This window comes from Triticum urartu, chromosome 6, assembly GCF_003073215.2.
Source record: "Triticum urartu cultivar G1812 chromosome 6, Tu2.1, whole genome shotgun sequence".
In the NCBI taxonomy this organism is placed as follows: Eukaryota; Viridiplantae; Streptophyta; class Magnoliopsida; order Poales; family Poaceae; genus Triticum; species Triticum urartu.
Genome location: NC_053027.1, coordinates 451348296 through 451361375, shown reverse-complemented (window position 1 = coordinate 451361375; position 13080 = coordinate 451348296).

The following is a 13080-nucleotide window of genomic DNA, read 5'->3' as shown; positions in this document are numbered from 1 at the left end:
TTGGGTCTTGTCCATCACATCATTCTCCTAATGATGTGATCCCGTTATCAACGACATCCAATGTCCATGGTCAGGAAACCGTAACCGTCTATTGATCAACGAGCTAGTCAACTAGAGGCTTACTAGGGACATGGTGTTGTCTATGTATCCACACATGTATCTGAGTTTCCTATCAATACAATTATAGCATGGATAATAAACGATTATCATGAACAAGGAAATATAATAATAATCAATTTATTATTGCCTCTAGGGCATATTTCCAACAGTCTCCCACTTGCACTAGAGTCAATAATCTAGTTCACATCGCCATGTGATTAACACTCACAGGTCACATCGCCATGTGACTAACACCCAAGAGTTTACTAGAGTCAGTAGTCTAGCTCGCATCACTATGTGATTAACACTCAATGAGTTCTAGGTTTGATCATGTTGCTTGTGAGAGAGGTTTTAGTCAACGGGTCTGAACCTTTCAGATCCGTGTGTGCTTTACAAATCTCTATGTCATCTCCTAGATGTAGCTACCATGTTCTATTTGGAGCTATTCCAAATAACTGTTCTACTTGGAGCTATTCTAAATTGTTGCTCCATTATACGTATCCGGTATCTCTACTCAGAGCTATTCGGATAGGTGTTAAGCTTGCATCGACGTAACCCTTTACGACGAACTCTTTTACCACCTCCATAATCGAGAAAATTCCTTAGTCCACTAGTTACTAAGGATAACTTTGACCGCTGTCCTGTAATCCATTCTTGGATCACTCTTGTACCCCTTGACTGACTCATGGCAAGGCACACTTCAGGTGCGGTACACAGCATAGCATACTGTAGAGCCTATGTCTTAAGCATAGGGGACGACCTTCGTCCTTTTCTCTCTATTCTGCCGTGGTCGAGCTTTAAGTCTTAACTTCATACCTTACAACTCAGGCAAGAACTCCTTCTTTGACTGATCCATCTTGAACACCTTCACAATTATATCAAGGTATGTGCTCATTTGAAAGTACCATTAAGCGTTTTGATCTATCCTTATAGATCTTGATGCTCAATGCTCAAGTAGCTTAATCCAGGTTTTCCATTGAAAAACACTTTCCAAATAACCCTATATGCTTTCCAGAAATTCTACGTCATTCTGATCAACAATATGTCAACAACATATACTCATCAGAAATTCTATAGTGCTCCCACTCACTTCTTTGGAAATACAAGTTTCTCATAAACTTTGTATACACCCAAAGTCTTTGATCATCTCATCAAAGCATACATTCCAACTCCGAGATGCTTACTCCAGTCCTTAGAAGGATTGCTGGAGCTTTGCATACTTATTAGCATCTTTCAGGATTGTCAAAACCTTCCGGTTGTATCACATACAACCTTTCCTCAAGGAAATCATCGAGGAAACAATGTTTTGACATCCTATCTGCAAGATTTCATAAATAATGCAGTAATCGCTAATATAATTCCAACAGACCTTTAGCATCGCTACGGGTGAGAAAGTCTCATCGTAGTCAACTCCTTGAACTTGTCGGAAAACATCTTAACGACAAGTCGAGCTTTCTTAATGGTGACATTTACCATCATTGTCCGTCTTCCTTTTAAAATCCATCTGTACTCAACAGCCTTACGACCATCAAATAGTTCTTCCAAAGTCTACACTTTGTTTTCATACATGGATCCTCTCTCGGATTTAATGGCCTTGAGCCATTTATCGGAATCCAGGCCTACCATCGCTTCTCCATAGCTCGTAGGTTCATTGTTGTCTAGCAACATGACTTCTAAAACAGGATTACGTACCACTCTGAAGTAGTACGCATCCTTGTCATCCCACGAGGTTTGGGAGTGACTTGATCCAAAGTCTCATGATCAATATCATAAGCTTCCACTTCAATTGGTGTAGGTGCCACAGGAACAACTCTTTGTGCCCTGCTATACACTAGTTGAAGTGACGGTTCAATAACCTCATCAAGCCTCCACCATCCTCCCACTCAATTCTTTCGAGAGAAACTTTTCCTCGAGAAGGGACCCGATTCTAGAAACAATCCCTTATTGCTTTCGAATCTGAGACAGGAGGTATACCCAACTGTTTTGGGTGTCCTATGAAGATGCATTTATCCGCTTTGGGTTCGAGCTTATCAGCCTGAAACTTTTTCACATAAGCGTCGCAGCCCCAAACTTTTAAGAAATGACAGCTTAGGTTTCTCTAAACCATAGTTCATACGGTGTCATCTCATCGGAATTACGTGGTGCCCCTTTTAAAGTGAATGTGGTTGTCTCTAATGCCTAACCCATAAACTATTGTGGTAATTCGATAAGAGACATCATGGTATGCATCATATCCAATAGGGTGCAGTTATGATGTTCGGACACACCATCACACTATGGTGTTCCAGGCTGTATCAGTTGTGCAACAATTTCCACAATGTCTTAATTCTATGCCAAACTCGTAATTCAGATATTCATCTCTATGATCATATCATAGATATTTTATCCTCTTGTCACGACGATCTTTCAACTTCACCCTGAAATTACTTGAACCTTTCAATAATTCAGACTCGTGATTCATCAAGTAAATATACTCAACATCTACTCAAATCATCTGTGAAGTAAGAACATAACGATATCCACTACATGCCTCAGCACTCATTGGACTGCACACGTCAAAATGTATTACTTCCAACAAGTTGCTTTCTAGTTCCATTTTACTGAAAACGAGGCTTTCAGTCATCTTGCCCGTGTGGTATGATTTGCATGTCTCAAGTGATTCAAAATCAAGTGAGTCAAAACGGTCCATTTGCATGGAGTTTCTTCATGCATATACACCAATAGACATGGTTCGCATGTCTCAAACTTTTCAAAAATGAGTGAGCCCAAAGATCCATCAACATGGAGCTTCTTCATGCGTTTTATACCGATATGACTTACGTGGCAGTGCCACAAGTAGGTGGTACTATCATTACTATCTTTTGGCATGAACATGTGTATCACTACGATCGAGATTCAATAAACCATTCATTTTAGGTGCAAGACCATTGAAGGTATTATTCAAATAAACAGAGTAACCGTTATTCTCCTTAAATGAATAACCGTATTGCGATAGACATAATCCAATCATGTCTATGCTCAACGCAAACACCAATCTCGATGGTAGAGGGAGCGTGCGATGCTTGATCATATCAACATTGGAAACACTTCCAACACATATCGTCAGCTCACCTTTAGCTAGTCTCCGTTTATTCCGTAGCTATTATTTCGAGTTACTAACACTTAGCAACTGAACCGGTATCTAATACCCTGGTGCTACTAGGAGTACTAGTAAATTACACATTAACACAATGTATATCCAATATACTTCTATCGACTTTGCCAGCCTTCTCATCTACCAAGTATCTAGGGTAATTCTGCTCCAGTGGCTGTTCCCCTTATTACAGAAGCACTTAGTCTCGGGTTTGGGTTCAACCTTGGGTTTCTTCACTAGAGCAGCAGCTGATTTGCCGTTTCATGAAGTATCCCTTTGTTCCCTTGCCCTTCTTGAAACTAGTGGTTTCACCAACCATCAACAATTGATGCTCCTTCTTGATTTCTACTTTCGTGGTGTCAAACATCGCGAATATCTCAAGGATCATCATATATGTCCCTGATATATTATAGTTCATCACGAAGCTCTAGCAGCTTGGTGGTGATGACTTCGGAGAAGCATCACTATCTTATCTGGAAGATTAACTCCCACTCGATTCAAGTGATTGTTGTACTCAGACAATCTGAGCACAAGCTCAACAATTGAGCTTTTCTCCTTAGTTTGCAGGCTGAGAAAATCGTCGGAGGTCTTATACCTCTTGACGTGGGCACGAGCCTGAAATCCCAATTTCAGCCCTCGAAACATCTCATATGTTTTGCGACGTTTCAAAACGTCTTTGGTGCCTCAATTCTAAACCGTTTAACTGAACTATCACGTAGTTATCAAAACGTGTATGTCAGATGTTCGCAACATCCACAGACGACGTTCGAGGTTTAGCACACCGAGCGGTGCATTAAGGACATAAGCCTTCTATGAAGCAATGAGGACAATCCTCAGTTTATGGACCTAGTCCGCATAATTTCTACCATCAACTTTCAACTAAATTTTCTCTAGGAACATATCTAAACAGTAGAACTGAAGCGCGAGCTACGACATAATTTGCGAAGACCTTTTGACTATGTTCAAGATAATTAAGTTCATCTTATGAACTCCCACTTAGATAGACATCCCTCTAGTCATCTAAGTGATTACATGATCCGAGTCAACTAGGCCGTGTCCGATCATCACGTGAGACGGACTAGTCAACGTCGGTGAACATCTTCATGTTGATCGTATCTTCTATACGACTCATGCTCGACCTTTCGGTCTTCTGTGTTCCGAGGCCATGGCTGTACATGCTAGGCTCATCAAGTTAACCCTAAGTGTTTTGCATGTGTAAAACTGTCTTACACCCGTTGTATGTGAACGTAAGGATCTATCACACCCGATCATCACGGCGTGCTTCGAAACGACGAACTGTAGCAACGGTGCCCAGTTAGGGGAGAACACTTCTTGAAATTTTAATGAGGGATCATCTTATTTACTACCGTCGTTCTAAGCAAATAAGATGTATAAACATGATAAACATCACATGCAATCAAATAGTGACATGATATGGCCAATATCATATTGCTCCTCTTGATCTCCATCTTCGGGGCTCCATGATCATCATCGTCACCGGCATGACACCATGATCTCCATCATCATGATCTCCATCATCGTGTCTCCATGAAGTTGTCACGTCATCTATTACTTCTACTACTACGGCTAACGGTTAGCAATAAAGTAAAGTAATTACATGACGTTTATGTTGACACGCAGGTCATAAATAAATTAAGACAACTCCTATGGCTCCTGCCGGTTGTCATACTCATCGACATGCAAGCCGTGATTCCTATTACAAGAACATGATCAATCTCATACATCACATATATCATTCATCACATCCTTTTGGCCATATCACATCACATAACATACCCTGCAAAAACAAGTTAGACGTCCTCTAATTGTTGTTTGCATGTTTTACGTGGCTGCTATGGGTTTCTAGCAAGAACGTTTCTTACCTACGCAAAGACCACAACGTGATATGCCAATTGCTATTTACCCTTCATAAGGACCCTTTTCATCAAATCCGATCCGACTAAAGTGGGAGAGACAGACACCCGCTAGCCACCTAATGCAACTAGTGCATGTCTGTCGGTGGAACGAGTCTCACGTAAGATTACGTGTAAGGTCGGTCCGGGCCGCTTCATCCCACGATGCCGCCGAATCAAGATAAGACTAGTAACGGCAAGCATATTGAACAAAATCAACGCCCACAACTACTTTGTGTTCTACTCGTGCATAGAAACTACGCATAGACCTAGCTCATGATGCCACTGTTGGGGAACGTAGCAGAAATTCAAAAATTTCCTACGTGTCACCAAGATCTATCTATGGAGAGACCAGCAACGAGGGGAAGGAGAGTGCATCTACATACCCTTGTAGATCGCTAAGCGGAAGCGTTCAAGTGAACGGGGTTGATGGAGTCGTACTCGTCGTGATTCAAATCACCGATGACCAAGTGCCGAACGCACGGCACCTCCGCGTTCAACACACGTACAGCCCAGTGACGTCTCCCATGCCTTGATCCAGCAAGGAGAGAGGGAGAGGTTGAGGAAGATTCCATCCAGCAGCAGCACAACGGCGTGGTGGTGATGGAGGAGCGTGGCAATCCTGCAGGGCTTCGCCAAGCACCACAGAAGAGGAGGGAGAGAGAGATGCAGGGCTGCACCAACGAGAGATCGAATCGCGTCTTATGGGCAGCCCTATGCCTCATATATATAGGGAAGGGGAGGGGCTGCGCCCCCTCTAGGGTTCCCACCCCTAGGGGGGCGGCAGCCCTAGATGGGGAGCAAGGGGGCGGCCAAGAGGGGATGGGAGAGGGAGGCGCACCAATATGGGCCCTAAGGCCCATATCCCATTAGGGTTTGCCCCCTCTCCATCTCTTAGGCGCATGGGCCTTAGTGGGGCTGGTGCCCTTGGCCCATGTAGGCCAAGGAACACTCCCTACAGCCCATGTGGCCCCCCGGGGATGGTGGCCCCACTTGGTGGACCCCCGAGACCCTCCTGGTGGTCCCGGTACGTTACCGATAAACCCCGAAACTCTTCCGGTGACAAAAACAGGACTTCCCATATATAAATCTTTACCTCCGGACCATTCCGGAACTCCTCGTGACGTCCAGGATCTCATCCGGGACTCCGAACAACATTCGGTAACCACATACAAACTTCCTTTACAACCCTAGCGTCATCGAACCTTAAGTGTGTAGACCCTACGGGTTCGGGAGACATGCAGACATGACCGAGACGTTCTCCGGTCAATAACCAACAGCGGGATCTGGATACCCATGTTGGCTCCCACATGTTCCACGATGATCTCATCTGATGAACCACGATGTCAAGGACTTAATCAATCCCGTATACAATTCCCTTTGTCTAGCGGTATTGTACTTGCCCGAGATTCGATCGTCGGTATCCCTATACCTTGTTCAATCTCGTTACCGGCAAGTCTCTTTACTCGTTCCGTAACACATCATCCCGTGATCAACTCCTTGATCACATTGTGCACATTATGATGATGTCTACCGAGTGGGCCCAGAGATACCTCTCCGTTTACACGGAGTGACAAATCCCAGTCTCGATTCGTGCCAACCCAACAGACACTTTCGGAGATACCTGTAATGTACCTTTATTGTCACCCAGTTATGTTGTGATGTTTGGCACACCCAAGGCACTCCTACGGTATCCGGGAGTTGCACAATCTCATGGTCTAAGGAAATGATACTTGACATTCAGAAAAGCTACAACAAACGAACTACACGATCTTTGAGCTAAGCTTAGGATTGGGTCTTGTCCATCACATCATTCTCCTAATGATGTGATCCCGTTATCAATGACATCCAATGTCCATAGTCAGGAAACCATGACTATCCTTTGATCAATGAGCTAGTCAACTAGAGGCTCACTAGGGACATGTTGTGGTCTATGTATTCACACATGTATTACGATTTCCGGATAACACAATTATAGCATGAACAATAGACAATTATCATGAACAAAGAAATATAATAATAACCATTTTATCATTGCCTCTAGGGCATATTTCCAACAAGGCCGCGCCCGCATCAGCTCCGACCCTTAGCTCGGAGCCAGCTGCACCAATCGAGGACGGGTGGCTAGACACCGCCTCAGGGGCTGCAGTCTTGACGGCGATCGAGCCAAACACCAGCATAATCCTCTACGCAGCCCGTGACTCCAAGGTGCCGGACTCTCCTCCGGACCCCGAACCATCCGCGCCCCTTCCAATCGAATCCGATTGGGCGCCGATCATGGAATTCACCGCTGCGGATATCTTTCAGCACTCGCCCTTCGGCGACATTCTGAATTCACTAAGGTCTCTCTCTTTGTCAGGAGAGCCTTGGCCGGATTATGGCCAACAGGACTGGGATGCGGACGACGAAGAAATTCGACGCCCACCCACCACCTACTTTGTAGCCACTATCGATGATTTAACCGACATGCTCGACTTCGACTCCGAAGACATCGACGGTATGGACGACGATGTAGGAGACGAACATGAACCAGCACCTATAGGGCACTGGAAAGCCACCTCGTTGTATGACATATACATGGTGGATACACCCAATGAAGGCAACGGCGACGAGACATCGGAGGATGACCCCTCCAAGAAGCAACCCAAGCGCCAATGTCAGCGGCGCCGCTCTAAGTCCCGCCAAAGCAAAAGTGGTGATACCGGCACAGGAGATAATAACACTCCGGATAGCGCCGAAGACAACAAAAATCCCCTCCAGCAAGAGTTAGATCAGGAGGATGAAGGAGCCAGCTCTCCTGAGAGAGCGGCTGGCGGAGAGGAGGAGGATGACAATTACATGCCCCCCTCTGAAGACGAGGCAAGCCTCGGCGACGATGAATTCACCGTACCCGAGGATCCTGTCGAACAAGAGCGCTTCAAGCACAGGCTTATGGCCACGGCAAATAGCCTGAAGAAAAAGCAGCAGCAGCTTCAAGCTGATCAAGATCTGCTAGCTGACAAATGGACTGAAGTCCCCGCGGCTGAGGAATATAAACTCGATCGTCCCTCCAAGAGTTACCCAAGACGCAGATTACTACCCCGACTGGAGGAAGAAGCGTATGATACGGCTGATCGGCCACCTCGTGGCCGCGATAGAGAGGCATTCCAGCCAAAAACTCAGCCTCCACCCCCATGCCATCCAAATAAAAAGGCATGAGGAGATACGCCAGACCTGCGAGACATATCGGATGTCGGTGTATAAAAAGAGGGGTACACTTTTTGTACCCCTATAACTGTGCACGGGCAGTCTGAGCCACGGGCACCACCACACCAAGCAAGGCAAGGGAGGTGAGCGAGGGTAAGACCGAAGCTCAAGAGAACTACGACGCCAAGGCCAAGACCACGAAGAGCAAAGGGGACGAAGCGGACTCCCCCCAGCAAGATCCTTGCCGGGAGACAGTTCTAGCAGCCCCGGCAAGACCCTTGCCGCGGCGACTCGTCCCGCGCCTACGGAGCGAATCACCCTTGAGTCCACTGCCCCCGAACTGCAAGGATTTGGGAGACATCCCCGTGGCGGCATGCAGATCTTCGTGAAGACATTCAAGATCAGATACGCACTAAGGAGACGACAACCCTTGGCGGGATCCCAGCCGAGGAAGACCACAAGGCCCCCGGCAAGCGCCTTGCCGGGAATGACAGCAGGCGCCTCGGCAAGACCCTTGCCGGAGCCCCGGCAAGGCCCTTGCTGAGGACACCCGCAGGGCCACCATCAGGCCCACGTCAACTAAACCTCCACCACCGCATGCATGCAACTGCCGACCCAACCAGCTGGGCAGGCACCTGCGTGGCGGCATGCAGATCTTCGTGAAGACCCACCACTGCGCCACCTCAGCTGCCTGCCTACCTACGTGGCATCACAGGCGTCGCTGGCCAGGGCGCGTGTCGACACAAGAAGGAGCGGCGACGGACGAGACAGGTTTCTCTCCCGTCCCCGATAAAGCAAGGACACCTAAGCAAGACGCATTAAATGCGCCTTGTCATGTAATGCGAGGGATAACCTCGCATAACTGTACCCTTTCCACCTCCTGTGTGCCACTATGGCAACCCCTTTTTCTATAAAAGGAGGCTCAAGGTGATCAGGAGAGGGATTCGGCTTTTGGAGCTCCTCACGCCCCATAGCTGGCTCAAGAACACAGATATACGATCCACCAAAGCAGGAGTAGGGTTTTACGCATCCTCGCGGCCCGAACCTGGATAAACGAACCGTGTGCTACCTGTTAGATCCGCTCTTCTCACGACCCCGCGCCCCGCCAACCGTAGTAGGGATTCTTGTGATCCCATAGGTGTCGTTCCCGCCGACATCTTTGGCGCGCCCCCGAGGACACCCGCAGGGCCACCATCAGGCCCACGCTGACTAAACCTCCACCACCGCATGCATGCAGCTGCCGACCCAACCAGCTAGGCAGGCACCTGCGTGGCGACATGCAGATCTTCGTGAAGACCCACCACTGCGCCACCTCAGCTGCCTGCCTACCTACGTGGCATCACAAGCGTCGCTGGCCAGGGCGCGTGTCGACACAAGAAGGAGCGGCGACGGACGAGACAGGTTTCTCCCCCGTCCCCGATAAAGCAAGGACACCTAAGCAAGACGCATTAAATGCGCCTTGTCATGTAATGCGAGGGATAACCTCGCATCACTGTACCCTTTCCACCTCCTGTGTGCCACTGTGGCAACCCCTTTTTCTATATAAGGAGGCCCGAGGCGACCAGGAGAGGGATTCGGCTTTTTGGAGCTCCTCACACCCCATAGCTAGCTCAAGAACACAGATATACGATCCACCAAAGCAGGAGTAGGGTTTTACGCATCCTCGCGGCCCGAACCTGGATAAACGAACCGTGTGCTACCTGTTAGATCCGCTCTTCTCATGACCCCGTGCCCCGCCAACCGTAGTAGGGATTCTTGTGATCCCATAGGTGTCGTTCCCACCGACATCTCTAGGGCGCGCCAGGTAGGGGGCGCAGTTGTGAGAATCGGCTCTAGCAATCAGCCCAGCACCCCTTCGTCTTCGTGGCTCTTGGAGAGGGAAGGAGGCCGGAAGATCAGCGCTCGAGCGACTACAAACAGAAGCTAAGTTGCACTGAACCCTTATTTGTTCTATCCTTTTTATATGAGGTTATTCCCCCCGGAGATGTCACGCCTTTGTATGAGAAACCTGCACGCCAGGGGGCTCTCCCATGATCGGCAACGCCCTTGCTCTGTTTCGAGTCCGCTCAACAGCTCAAGCGGCTGCGTCGAGGATGGCAGAGTAGCCTTTCGTGATCAACAACGCTCTCGATTCTGACTTGAGTCAAGCTCGACAGTTCGAGCGGCCGCGTTCAGAATGGAAAGGTGGCTCGTCCGGCAGCACGCGTACCCGGCAGGCCCATGGGAATCCGTCCCCAAAACGCCGCTAGGGGCTTCCGCGCCGGCGAGCCTACCCAATCGACGTAGGGCGCGCATACAAAGAGGAATTGAACAGGGAAATAACGTGCATGAAATTAAAAGTACTACAAAGTTATATTACATCACATCATTGCTGCGGTTCTAACTAAAGATGAAATTTGTCTTGGTCGTGAACCTACAGCGGCGGTGAAGAACGGGATGCCTAATCCCGGCGCTGGCCTTCCACCCTCTTGATTTCGTCGATGCTGCTGATGACAGGCTTGATGCGCTCCTTGAGCACCGTGAGGTCAATACCGTCCGGCAAGCTATCCATCGCGGCACCGAAGTCGAGGTCAGGGTTCCAGTACGCCATCTTGGTGAGGACCTTGGTCATGATCCCCCGGCAAAGTCGTCGGGCTTCCCCGGCCAACGTGGCCGCTCTGCTGGAGTGAAGATAAGCCAAGGCTCCAAGGATGCCCTCGAAGAACAGAGTCAGCTTGGTGTTGACGGTCCCGCTGCGCTCAGGGGTCACGTTTGGCATCCCCATGGTGGCCAACTGCGAGGTGACCCTGCCGGTGATGTCCTCCAGACGGCTGATCCATTTGTTCTCGCGCGCCACATAATCCTAGTGGGAGGCGGCCTCGTTCGCCCGCAGCTGCTTCTCCTCCTCCAGACTCATGGTCAAGGTCTCGTCCCGAGCCCTGCTCTCCGACAACATCTTCTCGAGATCCTCCAGCTTCAGCTTGAGATCTCTGACGGAGTTTTGCGCTTCGGAGAGCTCCCCAGCCCTGCTGATGACCGCTCCTTGCGCCTCCACCAAGGCGCTGTTGAGCGTGCTCTTCTCGTTGGACAGCTTGAGGGCCTGCTCCTTCAGCTCGTCCCGCTCCACCTCCAACTCTCTTACTTTGCCGGCATGGGCCAGGGCCTGGGCATCGAGTGCCTCCTTGTGCCTCTGCTCCAGCTCGCGAGTCCGCCGCGCGACAAGGGCCTCGAGCTCCTCATCCTTGCCACGGAGCGCTGCGGCAAACTTCGCCTCACGCACGATGAGGTCCTCTTCCTAGAAATCTAGTGCGGCTTGATGCTGGTTCCGGACGGCCTCGGCCGCGGCAGCCAAGTTCGCCGCCTATTCCTGGGCCTTCTCGATGTCAGCCATCTTCATGGTGAGCTCGACATTGCGCTTGGCCAATTCCTCCTGAAAGGCCCTCTGCTCCTCGCGAGTCTGGTGGAACCAGGTCTGCGTCTCAGCAATGCGCGCCATGAAATCCACCTCCGCCTGGTCCACCATTGCCGTCCTGGACTTAACCTTGTCCAGACGGACACGGTAGAGCGCCTGGAGTTTTCAGAAGTTGGCCCCCATAGCGCGGAAAAGCTGCTCTTCTGGAGAACCATCACCGCCAATGCCCGGCTCAGCGACAACCTCAAGCCTGGTGGCGGCAAGCACCTCGCTGTCAAAGACTTCCCCTTCGGCGGGCGCTCGGGAACTTGACGCCCCTGGGAGATGGACGAAAAGATCGTCGCCCACCTTCAGATATCTGCCGGGGCCCGAGGTTGAGGAGGAGGGAGGCTGATCATCAACCACCTCTTCCTCGGCAGTGGCCTTGCCGGCTTCCCCGGCAGGCCCACCGTTGGTGCCCTCGGCAGAAGCCTCGCCGGTCGCCTTGGCGGCCCCAGCAGCGGTGTCCTTGGCAGCATCCTTGGCAGCCTCGTCAGCGGCGACCTCGTCAGCATCCCTGTCGGCCTCCTCAGCAATGTTCCCAACAACAGTATCCACGTCCTCCATACCTATTGAAGGAGGGCCTGGGTAGTTATGGGAGCATTGAAGCCAAGAAAAATAATAAGGGAAAAACAGAGACGGAGGACAGGCGACTCACCAGTGCCAGGCTGTGAAGCAGAAGTCCCCTCCCCGCCATCATCCGGCACCGTGGCAGAGTCACCAGCGCCCAAGTTCCCCTCTACCTCCATGGGTGTGGGCTCCGTGCTTGATGCCCTTGCCGGGGACACCCCTCGTGGCGGCGTAGTCGATGGGGGTGGTGTGTTGGGGGTAGCCCTCTGTGGCTCCTCATGCTGCCGCTCCCCTCCTGCAAACCCGACAAGGTCAACACCATAGCATCGAACGCCTACCACATGTCGAATAAGAGGAGGGTGACGAACTTACGCTGGGGGCTGTGCCGGGGGCTGCTGTCCGGGCTGCTCAACACCACCAGTGGCATCTTTGAAGCCCCAGCTGGGGGCTGACTACTCGCCGAGGCCTTCGCCCTCTTCACCCTCTGGGCCAACGTCTCTGCATCCCTGCAAAAGCAAAAATGGATCAAGATGAGTGACTTAATTCAGAGGAATGGAAATGGCAGGAAGGAACGGAGTACTTACTCGTCATCCACCTCCTCCTCTTCCACCACTTTCCTTTTCCTCTTCGGGCTGAGAGGCCCGAGATCAAAAGTGACCTCTGCATCAACATCCGAGTCGACATCTGCCGGAGGAGGCAAAGACGGCGGGGTTTGTGCGCGCCCAGATGAGGAAGGGGCTGTTGTCTTC